The sequence below is a fragment of the Rhipicephalus microplus genome, chromosome 2 (assembly GCF_043290135.1).
Source record: "Rhipicephalus microplus isolate Deutch F79 chromosome 2, USDA_Rmic, whole genome shotgun sequence".
NCBI lineage: Eukaryota > Metazoa > Arthropoda > Arachnida > Ixodida > Ixodidae > Rhipicephalus > Rhipicephalus microplus.
This window is the reverse complement of record NC_134701.1, coordinates 121,505,341-121,527,017: the sequence shown is the minus strand read 5'-3', so window position 1 is coordinate 121,527,017 and position 21,677 is coordinate 121,505,341. Positions and strand designations below refer to the sequence as shown.

General features: G+C 43.2%; 1 pseudogene; it reads right to left on the bottom strand.

Moving 5' to 3' along the window:
• LOC119169775 (venom metalloproteinase BumaMPs1-like) overlaps positions 1-21,677 on the bottom strand; it is a 254,793-nt pseudogene that overhangs the window by 194,095 nt on the left and 39,021 nt on the right.

Genomic DNA, 21,677 nt, shown 5'->3' with positions numbered 1-21,677 from the left:
CTTTTAGGTTGGATCTAAATTTCAGTGGTGAATCCTGGCTTGCAGAGACAGCTCCGTAACGGGTACAGCACGGCTGCACGTGTGGTTTCTCTGACGTATGCAGGAACGTGTAATACAAATTGAGCAACGGGTACCAAGGCACCGTTCGAGCCCCAAGAGCACCGGTACGATAAGTCATTGATGACTGCCGCATGCGTTGTTACAGCTCCGATATGCCACTTTTTCTTGTGTTCGTGTGTCACAAAGACTCGCGGCCGTGCTGCTTAGTGGAAGAGATTGATCGTTACATTTGATCTGCTGCCCGATAAGGAACCAACAGTTAAGCAGTGCGCCTCGGGCAGTGGTTAGCCTAGTGCTGGTATAGAGAAATATACACGCATATTTAATGACCACCTGGGTGGTTTCACGGGTGATAAATTATGCATGGGTCTGACCACCCTTCAGGTGGTGTAGAAATGTACAGTTAAACTTGTCTTACAGTATCTGTAACGGCCACCTCTGCAGGATGACCAGGACACCAATTTGGCATAAATTCTTGCAAAGAAAAAATTGCACTAATGTGCAGAATAATGCAAGCCTGCTGTACACCTTGTCCAACCGAGGGTTTTTATGTATCAACATAATACTAGATGCATAGAGAGTGTTACACGTCTGAATTTCTTTCGCATATCACTTGTAGCAAATCATGCACATATTTTATATGGACAAGCCGAAGGTTACAGTCTTGAAAGCTTCCGTCCCCTCCTGCAAACCGGCATTTCCTACAATGACAGACCTAGCTATGACTGCTGGACATAAGACAACAGATTTCACAAGCCACTACTTTACACTAAACGCAGCACCGGCCTTATGGCGCACATTTATTGCACATGTATGCACAAAATACAATGCCGTAAAAAAACTTTGTCGTAAGCCAAAAATATAGGCGAGTGTGCACTATCATAAATCATGGATGTGCAACACACACAGTCCTGAAGACGCTTGGAAAAGTTAGAGCATGGGCTAAAATCCATGCATCAGAAAAAAAATTTCATTGTTTTATTCAAATTATTTGTTTTGTTGAAGCGCTGTAGATATATCGGAAGATTATAATCAGTTTACCTAGGTAATTGTGCTGCTGACATAAGAAAAATATTTTCTCTGCAGAGATTTACGGATAGTTCTTCTCACTACGACGGTATGTTTCTTTATGACGTCATCATGATCCCGTCGGTATGCTAGATGTGAACCTGGCTGCTACAATTGGGCGCTATGTAGTTGCTCGCTCTAGACCAGGGGTCTAGCATTGCTAGCCTGCGGGACACGTGGGGCTTGTGAGTCGGTATAAGGCGGTCCCCAAGGCGCCTGACACCCCCCTCCTCGACGCCCCAATTAACCAATGACCAATTACAGTTTTCTGCATTTGTTGGTGGGGACAATAGGTGTAAATGTTTGCGTTTAGGCTTTTAATTTCCCCCACCAGAAGTTGCATTCAAAGCAAGGTTTTCACTTGCAGCCTATCTTTTCGAAAACGCAACATTTTTACATGCGTGGTGAAAATAAGGGTGATTTCTGTTCCAGTTTTGCACATTGTATTTGACCACACAGACAAAATCGAACCATAATGACGTAGAAATAGACTGTACTGTCGTGTGCAATATGAATTTGTACACACGAGTGCGTGTACAAACTCTGCATCAGCTGATCTGAAGCGGCTGCTGTCGGAAATAAAGTGGAAAGAGCACCGCGTTTTCGCAACCTTTTGACAATCCCACCTATATGTCACTGTTGTAAAAGGCTGCATATACTGTGTAAGTGGCTGCTAGTGGTGATGTGAGCTCACATCAATGCTCACCGCCACAGCCAATGAGCCAACAAGCAATGCAGCTACAAAGATATCACCTGGGACGTGGCGTAATGCACAGGCCATGCTTTTATTAGTTATAGGTGGTGTTCGGTGAGCTTTTCGATACGTATCTTTGACTTATCTTGTTTTCGTTAATTTTCTTTTCATGACCTTATTTCCAACGACCGATGCGAAGCGATCAGCTACCGTTTCACAGCAACGATCATGCGGGAGTACCAGCAGTCAGCGAAGAGCAGCCTTCTTTCCCCGCGCCGGTTCTGGCAGCGCCATTCACGTATTATGTCATCTTGGTTTTGAGGCTGTTTGCAACGTGCTGGCGTGTTCGGACTCATACTGCCAACTATAGTACACGGGACCGCTTTTATCTACACTGCGACTAAACTAACTAGCACAGATTTTCGCCGCATCTCGGTTTGGCGGCTGTTTGCAACGTGCTGGAGTGTTCAGACTCATACTGCTAATTTATGGTACACGGGACCGCTCTTATCTACACTACGACTCAACTAACTAGCACGGATTTTAGCATGAAATGGGCACGTATTTTCCGCAAGGTCCAAAAAGGTTTCACACCAGCGATGACAAAGTTCGTGTCGCCTACAGCGGAACGACATACGTGTTTGATATGTGCTCGGCTCTTGTAGGCATCGTTTATTGCCACGAAGTTCTTGTATTTCTGATTCTTGAATTTAGCCCCCTACCATGTGATCGTAGGCGTCGAATTAATGTTAGCCAATTCTGTCCTCTTTGGCTGTTCGAGCAGTATGTTCCATCTCAACTATTTGCAATGCCCACGAATTATAGGTGGTGCACTGTACAATTGAAGATCGGGCCCGGAGGAGGGTCGATCCATTTCCAAGCATAAAAACAGATAATACGCGCGTACTTGAGAAGTGTGCGACTTTCATCGAATAAAGTAATGAGCTGCATTGAAATATACCCGAGCAATATAGCAATATAGTTTCTAAAGTCATAGAAACGCACCACCTGATTATTTGCCGTGGTGTGAAAGGTGATGTTTCAGCTATGGTATACCTTGCATGAATGGCGCTTTGGAAAATTATGTGCACGCGTCTTAAAACTGCGAAAAATACAAGTGACATATGAGCTGAACGGAATACTGGTATCATGTACTGAGGCTGCCTGACAAATTTGCAACAGTAGTAGGTCGCAAGCGAGTCGCACCATCACAGCCGCATGGAGACGAATGTTTAACGTATTGATGTTGTGCAATCATATTGCACCGTCTTCTATACTTGTGCGGTCGGGAACATGGAGCTGCTTCTTCAACAAAACACAAGTATTCATTATCTTATTGGGTAGCGCTTCGGTTGATTCTATGCTAAGTCTTGGGCCGTGCGAAAGCGAAACCGCAGCGTCATAGAAACAAAAGTATCGAAAAGACTACGCACGTAAGCTTTTCACGACGACGAAGCTGCAGAAATTTGTCGAACAACAACGCCGTAACAACGTACCGGTGAAGTACAGAAGTTAGCAGACAGACATGGTATGTAGACATAACTGTACATTTGACCGCTCTAGCCATTTTGCTTCGCTGGTTGAACTCGAGCATCTTGACAGCATGCGGTGCTCCGTAATATCCATAGTAATTGCGCCTAATGCAAATAAATACTATGCTATTATTTTGAGCTGTCTGAAATATATTGTACATCAAGTACAATCAAAGTTACTTATGGGCACGAAAGAGCCTTAACGCACGATAGTAGGTGATGTCCAACTCGCTTCTCGTGAGTTAGCAGCGGATAGTTCATCGTTGCTGTTACTGTCGATGCGCTGCGGACCTTCTACGTTCAATGAGAAATTCCCGTTGTCAAGGTGGTTTTTAGCGGTCACTGATGATTGCAATTTGAGGAATTCCCTCCACTGAACGACTTCGACAACAGCAACACCGCGTTCCTCACCTCGCGTGTCTGGAAGCAGGGAACATTTCACTCTGAATTCCGCCAACAAGTGAATCGTTTCCACAGTGCTGCCATCTATCAACAAATATACAAAAAACTGGCAGGTCTCACGCACAGTGCGAATCGGTGATATGCGAAGGATGAATGAGGAAGGTTGATAAGTCACTTTAAAATCAGCATACGTTTACGAGGTGGAAGTGAATTATGCCGTACATGACTTCCATGTCATGATTAACAAATTTGGACATGTCTCTTACCTTCGTCGTCTATTCACGTCACCTGATACTAAATTTGGTGTATGAGGAACTAGTGAAACGGCCGCGAGCACACTATTAGCGTAGCATGTAGTCATGGTTTACACGACACGCATATTATGCTTATCATGTTTGGACATGTCACTAGGGAGTCTAGATTACCGTTTGCAAGCTCTGTGGGCGTGGCAGGCATAGCGGGTGCCATATGACCTTTAGAATAGCCTCTGCCCTGCTGAAAACCGCAACACACCATCGCAGTGACACCGTAGCCTTGAAACATGCGGGCAGCGATCACAACACGCAATTTCGGATTTTCTGCGTGTGGTCCGCGAACGCGAACGCCTACTCGCGTTACGACGCATGCGCAGTGGCAGAGACCACACCGCAAGAGCTAACAGTGCGCTAATCTAAAATTCTCTATTTATCTCGTCGTCTATTCACGTCAGGTGATACCAAATTTGGTATATGTGAAGCTAGTGAAACGGTCGTGAGTGCGTCATGGGCATGGCATGTAGTGATGTTTTTACACAACATGCATATCATGATTAGCATGTTTGCATTAGCCACATACCTTCGTCATTCATTCACGTCTCGTTATACCAAACTTGTAATAGGTGAACATAGCGAAATGGCCGCTAGCGCTTTATAAGTGTGGCATATAGTCATGTTGTTACATAACACGCATGCCTTAATTTTGATCTTAGGGTCTAACGCTTGTGTTCGCAATGAAATTATAACTTATTACACAAGTTTTGCAACATGTCATGTGAACGAAACCATCACAAGAGCAGCAACACTATAAAATGAAAATCAAGACATTTATGACGTACATTTCTAAATTTTTATGTTAGGACTAGTCACTTATGCTTGTCATACAGCCATGTTATCCCATACTAATTTTGGTATCGATACCATTATAAAGCCGCCAGGAGAGCTAAAAGTCATAGGCGGCTAGATAGATAGATAGATAGATAGATAGATAGATAGATAGATAGATAGATAGATAGATAGATAGATAGATAGATAGATAGATAGATAGATACGCTCGAAGTCGCCGAAGTTCGCAAAGAAATGATTCGCGTTTAAAAAGCGGCCCAGCGATGGCCAAGTGTTGGAAGAGCAAACGGGGAGCCCGTGCAATTTTACGCGTACATTGTTATGGGCGTCGTGTACTACAAAATTACTAACAGCTGTATGCACTCAAAACAAGTCAAGTTTCCAGTATTCCTTAAAGGGATGTGCAATGTTCGCAAGAAATTTTCAGAAGTATACAAGAAATTTTTGGTATGCTTTTGACGTGTTCCTTTTGGTATGCTTTTGTCGTAGTGAACTTTGGCAACTTTGAGCGTATCTATCTATCTATCTATCTATCTATCTATCTATCTATCTATCTATCTATCTATCTATCTATCTATCTATCTATCTATCTATCTATCTAATCTATCTATCTATCTATCTATCTATCTATCTAGCCGCCTATGACATTTTGCTCTCCTGGCCGTTTCAATAATGCTATCAATACGCCACTTGTTATCAAATAACATCACCGTATGAAGAACACATTTCACTTGTCATATCATGAAAATCATGAAATGTATGTCATGAGAGGTGAATGTTTACATTTCATGGTCCTGGAGCTTATGCGGTGGTTTTGTTCACATGACACGTTGCAAAACTGGTATGGTATTACGTGATTGCATAGCGAACACAAGCGAGAGGCCCTAACATGTAAATCAGGACATACGCGTCATGTAACAACATGATTACATGCCACGCTCATGATGCGCTCATGGCCGTTTTCCTTGCGTCATATATACCAAATTCGGTATTACGGTACGTGAATGGATGACGAAGGTATGTGACTAGAACAAATATAATAATCATAAGATGCGTGTCATGTAATAACATGACAACATGCCACCCTCACTATGCACTGGCGGCCGTTTAGCTAGCTTCCCTTATATCAAGTTTGTTATCACGGGACATGAATTATTGACGAAAATATGATACTGGCGAAAACGTGATGAACATGACATGCGTGTCATGTATCAACATGAGTACAAGCTACGCTCATGATGCGCTCGCGGCCGTTTCGATAGGTTCACATATACAAAACTAGGTATTACGTGACGCGAACGGACGACATCGGTAAATGACACATCCAAACATAATATACACAATAAGCGTGTCATGTAACAACATGACTACATGCCACACTCATGATGTGCTCGTGGCCGTCTCGCTAGCTTCACGTATGCCCTATTTGGTATTAGGTGACGTAACTGGATGACAGATTTATGTGACATGTACAGATATGATAATCATGCGATGCATGTCATGTGAGAAAAAGACTACATACCAGAGTCAAAGCGCCGATACATTGCGATGTGACGTGGTGCGCGTGCTCGCCGGCGTTCATTTCGTCGCGTCACACCGGCGTTGCTACGCCACGCGCCGTTCCTGTCATATACTGTAGGCGCACGCCACGCTGCGTTGCTTTGACGCATGCGCGTTTCAGCGCTTCCGGCCTCCCTTTGTCACGAAAAGAGGGAGACGCAGTGTTTTCTGGGTAACGCATCGGCGCAAAATGCAGAATGTCGCACTTCGCCCCGGTTGCCATCAGGCCGCGCCGATGGACGCTAGTTGATGATGATATATGGGGTTTAACGTCCCAAAACCACATATGATTATGAGAGACGCCGTAGTGGAGGGCTCCGGAAATTTCGACCACCTGGGGTTCTTTAACGTGCACCCAAATCTGAGCACACGGGCCTACAACATTTCCGCCTCCATCGGAAATGCAGCCGCCGCAGCCGGGATTCGAACCCGCGACCTGCGGGTCAGCAGCCGAGTACCTTAGCCACTAGACCACCGCGGCGGGTCTATGATGGACGCTAGTTGCGCCTCTCGTAAGACTATAGAGTGCTCGCGTCTTTCTAACGTAGCGTCGCTGTCTCCAGAGGGTGTGCGCGTCAACGCTACATTGGAGAATATTGGGCCTTTCATGATGCGCTCGCGGCTGTTTTGCTTGTTTACATATACCGAATTTCGTGTTACGGGACGTCAATGGATTATGAGATATGTGACTGGTGCAAAAATTATAAACCTGCAACGGGTGTCATGTAAGACAATGACAAGATACCACGCTCATGGCGTGCTCGCGGCCGTTTCGCGAGCTCCACATATACTAAATCTGGTATCACGTGACGCAAACGACACATCCCAACAAGGTAATCATGACACGGAAGTCATTTACTGCATCATTTACCTCCACTTCATAGCGTTGTGCTGATGTTAAAGGCAATATCGACATTTCTCATTCACGCTTCGCATATCATTGATTCTCACTGTACGTGGCATCGGCCATTTTTTTAACCCAATGTCTGTAAACGTAGTGGGATATTTTCGAAGTTCAGTTTATTATAGGTATGGCACTACAACATCTATAATTAGGCCAAAATTTATTGATTTCTCGTAATATCTTTGAGAATATGGGCGGCGAAATACTGTAAACTAGCAACATTTGGTGAATTCATTTGCAGTATTTCAGAAAGTACTCTTGAAACCCACCGTTACATTGTTTTTTGTAGGTTCTAGTCGTCGAAATGTGTGTGTGGCTTCAAGCAAAAAGAAATCCTGGCTCAGTAGAAATTTCTTTCTTTTTTTCGATGAAGGCTTTTTGTGTTTATGTTTACCCCAAACGTCGGTTGAAATTGAATGTGAGATGTAATTGCCCATTCAGTATATGGTTCCAACCATGCATGACGATCTGTTTTTGTCATTAATCTCTCAAGCAACAGAATAATCGGAGAAATGGAGTACTGAACTCATATAGTGAGTTTACAGATGTCTGACTGACAACATTTTGTGTACCTTTCACCCTTGCAGGTTTAAATGAAACTTAACTCCTGAGGTAATATAACCATAGTCATTGCGCCGATGATCGCCATGTTGTGGTTCAGAAACATGGAAGATTTCGTGTTGTGTCAGGCCATCAGTGGACCTCTCCATTCCTTGTAAAGGTCGTATACGCAAGGTGTGACCCAGTACGCCTTCCTGCAAACGTCGGAAATAATACGTTAAACAGGCGCACAATGCACTCCCTTGCGGCGTCAGTAAGCATATATACCAAAGAACAAGTAGGGCAACGTTTTGTCTTGGTTGTGGCAGGACAAGATCAACATTGCTCAATAGAAAGAAGTTGTTGACCAACCTTGCACATTCCAAACGTTTAGTTGGCAATCCCCAAATGGCTGTAAGGATATTTGGCCCTTTTCACAGATAAGGTTCACCCACTATCGATACCGATATAATATTCAATCAAGCATTGACTTGGTAAACTCTCTGAATTTCTGTAGCTTGCCACCAAAAATCAGTATTCTTAATATAAAATTTTAGCAGATTATGTATAAACAGGCTTGTTCACTCACTAAATCTACTTCCTTTTCGCTTTATTTGACAATGCTAATTTCAAAAATTGAACCAAGATTTTAAAAAGGGCTTGTTTCATTTCATTGATGGGTCACAACGGTGCGTGCACTGACGCGAAGGCAGAACGTACTATGAATACACGCGCTGTCTGTTTTATGCTTGCGAAAGGATTTATTATTTATTTTATGCCAAAGGAACCAGACAAGTACGAAAAACTGACAAACGCGTGTTAAAGGGCCATTCAGCAGGCCCGATAACAAATTTTAGTTAGATCTTGGAAGTTGTGTGTCCGATGAAGAGCAATATGCCATAAAATTCTCTTGAGTTGGTTCCATACGAGCTGAGAAAACTGCTTTCTAAGCAGCGCGAAAGGAGGATAAGAGGAGGCGAGCTCGAAAGCCTTGCCGCTACCCCACGTAGCCTTCGCAAGCTACATGTCCTCCCTACCCTCTCCAGCATCTTACCAAGCGGTCAGGTGCGCTAGACGTTCCCGAAAAAGCCTAACACCTTCACACACAATCGGTGTTGTTTTGTTGACCAGCGTTATTAGGTGATTTACTGCCTGTTTCTGCCAGGTGATCTGTAAATGCTGCTTTAAACGAGGTAAAATAGATCAGAATAAAGAGTTCTCGAACACGCAGGACCACTTATTTCTTTTCCATGATAGGCGCCTGCTTAACGCGCTAACCACGGGGACGCAAACGTATGCGAAACGCAGGCATATTGGCCTCGCATCTCGTTGGGATTCATGAGGGAAAAATGAAAAATACCCTCACATTCCCTTATTGCGTCTCATTATCTCAAGTTTTATTCACAAATTCAAGCAACGAATTACGTCAGCTACACATGCTAGAGTAAATATTTTTCTCCGTGTCACGGGCTACTGTTCGCAACGTCAGGGCACAGCTGTCTACGTAGATTACCAACGTCACAGCACTACCGTGTACGTAGGGCAAAAGATTTCTTCCTGTTTGTAAACAGTGTGACGTCACTGCAGGCATCCCGCCCACCATACCCTCTTTCGGAGCAGGTTCTGGTTGGCAAGAAAGTTCCACCGACAGCATCTTTTTGTATAGTAGAGCTGTGTGTCTGCATTCATACGAGAGTAATTTGTACATTGCTATGTCATAAAGTCACAGATTTTGAAAGAAGAGGGTCGCGGAAGGGTCACTGCTCGTAGTGTGGAAACTTGCTCGTCGTGGAAGGATAGATAGATAAAGTTTATTTAGAGTACTGAGAGACGCGACTAGCACGCAGTGGGCTTCACCCCCGTAGATTGCAGCCATAAAAAATCTTATCTATTACGAAAGCGAACATTTTGAATGTACGTGGTCACTGGCCCTTTGAGAAATATTTGCATGGCATGGGTGTGAACTCATTCAATTTCCATCGTGGCATGTGCAGTGCAGTTTTAAATAAGGCGCAGCATTGTTGGCAGCATAGTTTTTAGATGCTGTGCGTGACTTCATGGATAAGATTCTCACTCCTGTGTGCTCAGATTTGGGTGCACGTTAAAGAACCCCAGGTGGTCAAAATTTCCGGAGCCCTCCACTACGGCGTCTCTCATAATCATATGGTGGTTTTGGGACGTTAAACCCCACAAATCAATCAATCAAGATTCTCACTCATTGCCCAAAAGTCCGATTGGGGATGAATTTGAAAGAGTAACAATTCTTGCCATGCATTAGGTTGAGGTTAGCATTAAGATATCCTCGTGAAAATTGAAGTGAAATTCTGCCGCTGCGTTTCAAAATAACACAGTGAAAATTCATGCCTGTAAAACCTGACACCATAATAATGTTATCTTGCACAGTTACTTTGCTGCATTTGAAACCTATAACGTCTTATCGAACCTATATTTCTTTTTCAGGCCTGATACACAAACTTTTATAGTGCATTGTCACTTAGTAGGTATCGAGCCGTGAAAGTACGAGGTAGATAAGAAACGAAAATCTCTGCTGTTTCTATTAAAACGTATCAGATATCCGATAAAGCGAGTTATAAGTGTGGTAAAGATTCGGCTACGCTACAACATGCTTATTGCTCATGCGTGTATATATATATATATATATATATATATATATATATATATATATATATATATATATATATACGAGAAAGAGGTGTATACCAAAGAGATTTTTTTGCGTGTTTTGACACAAATTTAATGAGATATAACAGACAATAATGCTAAGGAATGTATAGGGGAAGTTATTAGAACGAATTTATTGTACATAAGCAGAAGAAAAAGTGGGCGAAAAAATAACTTGCCATGATAGCTCAATGGTTAGAGCATCGAACTCGTGTTTCGAATTCCTGTTCACGGCAAGTTATTTTCCACCCATTTTTTTATTCGTATTTACATTACAATGGTTCTAATAACTTCCTCTATACATTCCTTGGCATTATTGTGTCTGTTAGATGTCAATATACATATATCACCCGGAGAATATACACTTTTATTTTTCTGCACGCCGCGCATCCGCTGAGATGAACCCGCTCACAGATGATCGCGTCAAATGCATTTTTAGCTTGGCTAAATTGTCAGATCGTAAAGTTCTATTGACAACCGGTTACTACAACCTTCTCACAACGAATAACAGTGTTTTCGCAAACAGGACGCATCACGTTATTCACACTGCGCACACCACGCACAATATTCCCAGTTTCACTGTCCGTAAAGGTGAACCAATGTTAGGGAGCTTTAGCTTGTACGCATACTTCTTTACGTTACCGTGTTACTGTATACCGGATAGAATATGCGCATGCGCGGGTCTTTACGGAACGCAAACCTTTACGTTTCCCGCTGGATCGGGTTTAAAAGTTTACGTTTCCCGCCATATAGGCTTTACGTTTCCAGCCTTATCTCGCAAATCCACCTTCGTTCGTCGAAACTCCTGGTATCCGCATTGCGGGTACTTGAACCGTTGAGTTGAAGTAAGCAGAAGTAGCCGAAGTGCCAGTGCCAATGGCCATTACATTGTTTCAGCCGGATTACCAAAGCTAGAATGGTCTAGGACGTAAACGCCGTAAACGTGCGAATTCCCGATAAGCTGGATATGTGGCGCTCTCTAGCGGGACAATAGTGAACCAGTTAATCACAATATTGTTATTGTAAAACATCGGGCAATGTACGTCTAAAGCAAAAAACGCGCAGCGGCGTTATTACAAATGAGTTACTTTTCCAATTATTTTCACTTCAAAAACATTACGCGTAAGCCAACGTGTTCATGACTGTGGTTGCACGAAGTGTCACAAGATGTCGCCACCAATGGTTCAATAGCCTTGCATTTTTTTTTTTTGCGAATGCGAGGATACTGGAGGCAATAAAAGAATGTCTCATGATTTCGCCACAGTCGCTATTCAATAATATGTAAGGTAAATGCAGTTTATATGTAGTTAGCATCGACATTTATGGTTTACGAAAACGTAAATGTATACGCGTTTACGTACGTACGTGAACGTTTACGTATGAGGAGCTAAAACGTTGAAAGATATTCGTTCCGGTAAGACGGTAAACGCAAACGGTATCCGGTAACACGTTTACGTAAAGAAGTATACGTACAAGGTAAAGCTCCCTATTATTAATGCCCTTCAACGCACACTACACACCACAGTCAACACTGCACATCTTCGACGACAATGCCGCTGTTCCTCGCACAGGCCGCAACTCGTGTTCAGTTCTCCGAGATAAGCAGCTTGGCAGCAAGGCACATATTTCATCACGCACTTTACCACACCTAGATGTTCTCTGACACACACCACAACTAATGTTGCTACTGTGAGGTGAAGATTAAGCTTTCAAAAAGAAAAAAAAACTTGCCCAAGCACCGAGTGACTGCACCCGACTTAGCCACCGGCGGGAGCGTTTTGTTAACTGCCATCTTGCAGGTGCTCCGGTGAAGTCACGCTGTGACATACCCCGGTAGAGGTCTGTTTCTACATGTACGTCATACCCTCATTCTCTGGGCTCGTGCCCGCAAAAGGAAGGGAGAGAAGCGTCCATAATGACATTACACTGCTCTCAACTAGTCACCATCTGCGACACTGCAAACGAGAAAGTTTCGTCAGACAAGCAAGGCTTATAAGAAGAATCTGTAGCAATGAGGTTAAATACTGCACCACTTAAGTAACCTATAAAAAGCAATAATTGAAAAAAATCAACAACATTTTAAACAAGGTCTTCAACGAAGCAAGTAAGGAAAAAACCCAAACTAAACAAACCCCGAAGCACAACCCAACCGCCCTGCGGAATTTAAAACCAAATACCCGAAAGCGCTCCCAAATGATAATATTATTTTTCGTAAGAAACTGATATTCTTCTTTCACAACCCTCGCAAGCAGCGAGCGCGTTACAAAAGCGTTTTTCGAAGTACCAAAGGTTGTGTATCACCTCAACAAAAATTTAAGGACGTGGTAGGGGATGCAAAAGCTAACTCTCATTCTGCTACCCTAGTAATACCTTGCTCTAGTCTAAGATGCAAGACTTCCGAACATCTTCGAGATGATATGATAGCTAAACGCGTCGGGAGTGATTTTGCCCTTCAAATTAAATCTAGTTTCACCTGCACTAGTGAAAACGTTGTCTACACGATCGAGTATTCATGCTGTCATAAGCAGTACTCAGACGAAAGAGTACAGCGTTCTATTGCTAAATTAAATGCACATCGTGTGTACACAGCAAAGCAGTGGCACCGAATTTTAAAGTAGCAGGACACATCTTTGACGATCTGAAACTCTATATTCTTCAGCAAAACTTCCAGTCCAAAAAAGACAGAGAGTATAGGGTGTCGTACCTTACTTACATGTTCAACACCCTCCAGCCAGTAGGTGCAAACATTTCTAAGAACACTCTCGAATCAATTCGGCGTGGTACACATACAAAGAGAACCAATGCGAGTTAGGCCCTCCGTTTAGAAATTTTAAACCTGCTATTGTTAACTTAGAATCGGTTCCACAACCGGGATCCCGCGATTTGTGTACATTCCCCCCCCCCCCTTTTTTTTCACGCTATACCGGTTCTTTCTTCAATCATACAATTCGTCACAGCACCCGCTCCCTCGCTTTTTTACACCCGCGTATCCAATGTCACCCCTCTCCCCCTTTGTTAGGATGGAAGAGAGAGTATAAAACGTAGACAGGCTAGCGCTAAATAAATCAGTTTTCTTCTAGCCTTGGGGAAGCCAAGTTCGTTTGACCAACAAGGCAGCTTGTTTGGTATCAGCTGGTTGTCAGTCTAAGTGAACTTCATTTGTTGCATGTAGCTGGTCTCAAGCAGTTCCAACCCACAATTCGCCAGTGATTCCACTCGCCCAGGGGTTTCAGTCTGTGAACCGGGGAATCCTGCGGTATTAGCCGGTTTGGAACAAAGAGGAGGAAAATGAAGTTAGTTTGTACGGCGTATAGACGCCATTATTACCTATTGTTGTCTGAAGTCATCTGTGGCAAACGCACTTAAGATCAATTTAACTGTAACAATATCTTGTTGTGTACATTTTTTAGTGTTATTGGTCTGTACACTTTGACGTGCCTGAGGGTTTCAACCTCATCTGTCTTCAGTACCGGTATGCTACGTGACTTACCAAACGGCGCTGGCAATTTTGTCTTCTCATATGCTATGTTCAAAACACCTGTAAATGTAAGGGACAAGTTCATTTTAAAACGCTTGTACCGCGTGGCATGACGACCGTCTCTTCTCGGAGACTTGCTGGTATTCAACCTATTGTTCGTTAACTTTCAGCTACAGATACAGGTAATTCTATAGCACTTCTGTTTTCATCTCTGAGTTGACTCATGCGTCACAGGCATTCTGCTTAAAATATTTCTAGGTCTGCCTGTCTGCATAGAAAAAGGTTCAGGAAGTGGCTGGAAAAGACACGTAAAATTTTATTAGCATCGCATGCTTCGTGGCCATCATCTTTTATTTATTTGGTATCAGTACTTCAAGCGCTTAGTTTTTCACTTCTCAACGCTCTTTTTGTAGGTCTTGTTAAAGAAGATAAACACTGAGCCCCTCACAAACGAGTAAAGAACATTCGCACAGACAAATGTAGAAGTTGCCAGACATCAGTCAGTAGTAAAAGAAGTTATTGGTCGACGGCAAACATTCGGAATCAAATTAACAAATGTTCATAAAATGTGGCCTCTTCTCGATTGTGGTCACATGACTCCAGTGCTCAAAACTCTTCCGGAGACAAACCTTGCATAAGCGCAGTGTCAGGAAAAAATTGCACTAACACGCATAATACAGCCTGAAAAAGGAGTGAAATGACAACCAGGAGACACATATTGTGAATTGTGTAACCAGGCATCACAGAAACATAAACTGCATAGTGAGTAGACTATTGTACGCTTCCAACTCATTACGAAGCGTTCAGTCTTGATGATTCATTTTCATCAGCCACTATATATATTTATGGCGTAGTGCGCGAATTGCGTGTGTATTTGTGCCAGTAGATGCAACAGTGTTTGCAATGGCTTTTATAGATGCAGTTCTTTCATCTTTCACTGTGACTGTGCTGCGCTTCTCGTGCAAACCTGCCATATATTGTTTAGGCTTGCGCCTCTTTTTTTATTGAAATTCTTGGTAAACGACATTCATGTTTTATTGATATGCTTACCTTCACCTACCCACCATTGGTGTATAGTTTTATTATAGTTAGTGAAATTAGTAAAAAAATATCTCGAGATCACTGAAGGATCGCGCTGTGGCTTCACCATGAAGCATGCAATAGTAGTGTCGAGGCTGATGCCATCAGCTTCTTTTTGATCACAAGAGGACACAACAATCAGCAGATCTCCACTCTTTATGCAGATTTCGACGGGGGATTAGGACAGATAGTACCTATATGGAGCTTCGCATGACGTATGAACGAAGAATATTTGATAGCATTCACCCATCATCCTTCTCATTGCGTTTTAGTCGAGATTGCTGAGAGCTTCGTGCAGCGTGTAAATGTTGTTTTGTAGTGCAACACGTTGACTCCCTCGTGGCAGCGTCTAGTTGATCTTCGATGTAAAAACGGCGCAAAAAACGCCTTTAGCGCCTTTTCGTATCTTCTTCCACCAATGTGTTTGTTTTGGCGCTGTTGTTGCGTTCAAGCATGAGCCACCAACTAGCCCAACTTTCGCACCAAGTCTAGTCAATCGCTCTAGATTTTAGCCACCCTTGTCTAAACACCTCGCATGGCACGATGTTTCGCTCGAGAGCACGCGTTGACGTTTCAGCACGCTGAAATACTAAACAGGCCGCCTTAGAGCTCATTTTCGAAAATTGAGAGCAACGTTTCATAGACGAGAATACTCTCCCGCAATTATGTCCCAAGATTATCTGTGCGTCAGCGTGTACTAGCACCCTTGCTTCATTAGACTACTGGGAAGCTGTCTATGCGGGTCCCGTGTCATTGTTTAGTGGACGTTCGCATTCTCTGAAACTAGTTAAGCTATTATATAAGAAAAAAAGAATCATCGTCATAGAGGAAAAATAGGGAGCTGACATGACTGGCTGTGCAGAGGTGGTGCGACGGGAACGGGAGGTGAATATACAAGTATCAACTATTTCATGTTTTTCGCGTAGCGGAGTTTGAACGCAGGGCCTTAAGGCGCGAAGAAAAGTGTCATAACTGCTGATGTATACAGTAATTTTTTTCTTTATTGTGGGCTATACACGTGATATCAGATTGACCACAGGACCTACTTACCCCTCTACTACCTAAGGCAATGATGCACATGCTTCGAGGGAACATTAAGGGCTTTAGTTGGAAGTACAGCTGAGTGCCGAGGCTGGCACTCAGCTGTACTTCCAACTAAAGCCCTTAGATCATTGTAAAGTACTGCCCTTCGTTGTACTCGCCGCCGTGCCTGTGAACTAGCAATTTTCAAGTCCTCTCGTTCTTCCCCGCTGTTTCTGCGCGTTAATTAGTCTTCGTTGTGGTTCCCCGTGGAGACACGTGACACGTGCGTTGCACTGATATTTTTCTCACTCGTTTGCGCCATTTTTCACCGGCGCTGGGCGTCACTCGCGTTGTGAACGTCACGCGCGCTTTGTTTTCTGTGCCGTTTGCTGGCGCTACGCTGTGTGGTTGCACCTATAACGGTTGCAACAAGAATGCAAAAGGCTACGCTATTTTTACGATATCCAGGGTGAACGCAACAACATTCGTAAGAAGCAGTCGCTGCGCTACATCGACTGAAAGAACTTGTTTCGGTCGAAGGACATGTTATTTGCAAGTTACGGCATTTCTTCTTATATATCACCGAATCTGGTATGTACCTTGAGCATTCTTCCTGCCAAATAGGTTTCTTTTTGGGTAACTGTGTGTTGCATAAAAAAAGGATTGTTTGTATATTCTGCCAAGTCTCCATCAAATCACACGCATTGTCAGAAATGTACTACAAAAACAGTTTTCCGCAGTGAACAGTTACGTGCTACGATTGATACAGCTTCTCAATCACGCTTATTGTGATTGTTGGGATCCGTTAAACATAAATGCGGAAAAAAAAAAGATGCATGAGGTGACACCGGTGACCGAGGAGACACCGGGGATGGTCACAAAATGAGGTTTTTTTAATTGCGAAGCATTTTTTAGCGAACTTCAGCGACTTTGCGCGTATTAATCTATCTATCTATCTATCTATCTATCTATCTATCTATCTATCTATCTATCTATCTATCTATCTATCTATCTATCTATATATATCTATATATATATATATCTATATCTATCTATCTATCTATCTATCTATCTATCTATCTATCTATCTATCTATCTATCTATCTATCTATCTATCTATCTATCTATCTATCTATCTATCTATCTATCTATCTAGGCGTCAAATACATTTAGCTCTCCTGGTCGTTTCGATAAAGGTATCGATACCAAACTTGGTATGGCATAAGATGACTGTATGAACAACATATTTTACTAGCCATAACATGAAAATCATGACATGGGTGTCATGAATGTCATAATTTACATTTCATAGTCCTGCAGCTCTTGCGGTGGTTTGTTCACATGGCATGTTGCAAACTGGTATGGTATGGCATGATTTCATGGCGAACACAAGTGATAGACCCTAACTTGAAAATTATGACATGCGTGTCATGTAACAACATGCCTACATGCCACACTCATGATGTGCTCACGGCCATATCGCTAGCGTCACATATATCAAATTTGGTATTACAGTACATCAATGGATGACGAATATGCGTGACTGATGGAAACATGTTAATTATCAGATGCGTGTCATGTAACAACATGGCTACAAGCCACGTTCATGATGCGCTGGTGGCCGTTTGCTAGCTTCACTTATACCGAATTTGGTATTACGGGATGTGAATGAATGAGAAAGGTATGATACTGGTACAAACATAATAATCATGAGATGCGTGTCATGTAACAATGTGACTTCATGCTTCGCTTATAATGCGCTCGCATCCGTTTTGATAGCCTCACATGCGCCACTCAGTAATACGCGACGCGAGCGGACGACATAGGTAAATACACATACACACATGATAATCACAACATGCGTGTCATGTAACAAAATGACTACATGCCACACTCACGATGCGCTTGCAGACGTTTCGCTAGCTTTACATATGCTAAATTTGGCATTACTTGACGTCAATGAATAACGAAGGTATGTGACTTGGCCAACATAATAATCATGAGATGCACGTCATGTGAGAACATCACCACATGCCACAGTCAAGGCGAGAATACATTTCGACGTGACGTGGTGCGCGTGCTCTGCGGCCTTCATTTTGTCAGGTCACGCCGGCGTCGCCACGCCAGGCACCACTCCTGCCATTTACTCGCAGGGGGGTGGCACTTCCTTGTTTTGACGCATGCGTGTTTCAGCGCGTACGGCGTCCCTCCACTACGAAAAGAGGGATGCGGAGTGTTGTCTGGGTAACGCATCGGCGCGAAATGCAGCACTTCGTATTTGGCGCTGGTTGACACCGGGCCTTGCCCATGGACGCTACTCGTGCCGGTCGCGCCTGGCGTCACACTACAGAGTGCTCGCGTTTGGCTAACGTAGAGCCACTGTGACCAGCATGCGCGCGCGTCAATGCTACATTGGAGTATATTGGGCCTTCATGATGCGCTGACGCCCATTTTTCCAGCTCCACATATGCCAAAGTTGGTGTTACGTGATGTCACTGTATGACGCGAATATATGACTGGTTTAAACATGATAATCTTGACACGCATGTCATGTAAGATCATGACAATATACCACGCTCATAGCGTGCTCGCTGTAGTTTCGCTAGCTCTGCATATACTAAATTTGGTATCAGTTGACATGAATAGATGACGAAGGTAAACGACAAATCCAAACAAGTTTATCATGACATGGAAGTCATGTATGGCAAAAAATTACCTCCACCTCGTAACCTAGTGCTGATTTTTAAGTGATATATAAACCTTTCTCATTCATGCTTCGCATATCATCAATTCCCACTGTACGTGGGATCTGCCAATTTTTACGGAGGTAGGGTACGGAGCTAGGGGAGGGGGTATCTGTGCTCAAAATATTGACAAAAGTGTGATATAGTGAAAGAAAAAAATGAAAAACAACCACAGCTGCTAAAAGTTGTCCAAAAAACATTCACCTCCTGATAGAGCAAATGAGCCATTATGCCACGTGGTGTAAGTCAAACACGTAACAGCACTTTGACCTCACTATGACACCAGAAGTTTAGCGACACGGGATGTCATCGTGCCGTGATATGGTGACGTCAGTCATGTTGATTTTTTGCATCACTTGTTCCCGACGACGCAAGACTTCTTTATCACGAGACGCTAACAGTCATATTTTGCGTTTCATGTGAACGTGAGCAAGCCCGTGATATTCAGGATGAGCAGCGTCAGCTGGCAAAAATTGCTTTTTTTCAGGTCATTAGTTTACTTTCGAATTCATATGTCATGTGGGCAGGACTGGGTGTAAAATAATAATTGTTTTTTTCGCGAAACGGCTGAGGTGTAAGGAGTGTTCCCGCAACCGCACTCCCTCTCTGGTGATATCAGCTTTGAGGTAGAGACCTAAAACCTTCGCCCACGCAGTGAATGATTTGAAATAACATTTTTCTATTGATGTAACGAGAGCCTAGAAATATGCGATCGACGAGTTTGGTCACAAAGATTTAGGAGAGAATTACAGTATGAGTGGTACGTAATAATTTTGAGAATTTCTGTAGAAATATTCATTAGCACTGCAGTGTGTTATTCACTTTCAATTTTCTAAACAAAATAATACGTTTGGTCTGAATAATCAGCTGCTTTCTACACGTTGTTCGTATATTGCATTGAAGACCAATTGAAGACGCATATTTTGCAACAATTTGGGGGGAGAAACTGAAATCCGGTGCAGTTCAAACTTTACTATCACGCTGCCGCGAAAAACAGGAAGCCCCCTCAGAGGCATTAGCCTCGAACTGATAGAAGTGACTGGTTGCTGCTACCGGATCCTTTACGCGTTCGTAGTAGTTGCCACAAGCAAAAGTATTTATGATGCGGGCGTAATACATGTTATCATGCGGAAGAAAAAAATGCCTGCATCATATAACTCTCTACGAAGCTGCTTCTAAAGTAAGAAGCCACATTTACACAGCTTTCGGAAGAAAATAATGCTATAACAAACGTTCGTTTCACTGTTCTCTATCTTGTGCGCTCCATTTTTCAGAATTTCGCTACACTACCGGGGCACGCAAGTCGCCCGAAATCACCCGCCTCCTATGAATACGGCGCTGCGTCTGTGGGAGGCCCGGCGAAAAATGGCGCCGGGTACAGCGCCTGCCGAAGGCGCGTGAGGAGAATCGAGGTGGAAACATGCGCCAGGAGGAAAGCGTTGTTGCTTTTTCAGATCAATGGGTCTTACTCCCAGCTATGGCTGCAGAGTAGGCGTCTTTTTTTTGTTCATCTTCTCCTCCTCCTCGTACCGACGTAGCCATATTCTTTGAGAAGCCCATGTGCACCCAAGACGCGGAGCACTTAATAGCAGCTTCGCTGACCGGTGACGACGCCGGTGGTTGTTTCTGAGGTATCAAGAGCTTAACAGACGACGCTTATCACAAGCCAGCTAGGGGGTCTGAAGTTGCTACACAGAAAGTTTGCCGAAATTAGAATGAATATATAATGCCTCAAGAAAGGGTGACAGATTTGCTATTTGATTTTTCGAACGACGTCTCACTGGCTGTCTCTTAATGGCCGAGCTATTTAAGCTTGGTGCTAGGCCGGGAAGACGGGAATAGTAATAACAATTGTCACTGTGACGTGACTCTACGTGTTCGCACGTTCCTGCGTGAGCGCACGCAGTATCAGTTCTCTTCATCTTCCTAAAATCTCGCTAACTAAGCCTAATTGAGCAGTTTCCTTAAAACGTTCTTGCTGACAAGGACCACGCTAATATAATGCTAAATATGACTTCGAAATTGCCTGATAAATATCATACTACCAATTATTTTATTTAATTTTGTCTCACTACCCAATATGAATATACTTACACTAAAGAAATTATTATCCTTGTAATTAGGAGCCTGCCAATCAGAACGCTGTTAACAAGAGATGATTGAATAATGCGGCGTATTGGAAAACTAATGACATAGTTTTTAAGAACTTGTTATTTATTTCTAATTGGAGAAAAGTCGACTAATCACAAATTATAATTTCTTTCATTTCACGTGGTCGTGACAACCCTTTTTCAAGCAGTAAAGCTCTATTTTTCACGTCCCAAGGGCTTACACTGCCTTCGTAAGCTTAAGAATGACTTAGTCGAGCATTTAGAAGCTTTTATTACAGCAAGGCACGGGTCTGATTTCTTTAACAGGGCCACTACGGCATGCTCGTAATCATAAGGTGTCTTTGACGCGTAAAACAAAGGAATATTACCAAAATATCGCCTATATATCACGTGGCAAGTCATTACAGTAAAGCATGAGGAGACAACAGCAAGAGAGAAAGAAGGGAGGCTAACCAGAAAGACTTCCAGATGACTACCCTACACTGCGGGGCATAGTGAAAACAAAACATAGCAACAACAAATATTTAAATGAAGTGTACAGATAACCTGAAGAAGCACGTAGAAGCAAAACGGGGTCATTTTAGTGCTGTTTACTACAGTCGCGTTGGAAGCAATAAATACAAAACTTTTAAAAGGACACTCCTAATTTTAGGCCCCGCCGCCGTGGTCTAGTGGCTAAGGTACTCGGCTGCTGACCCG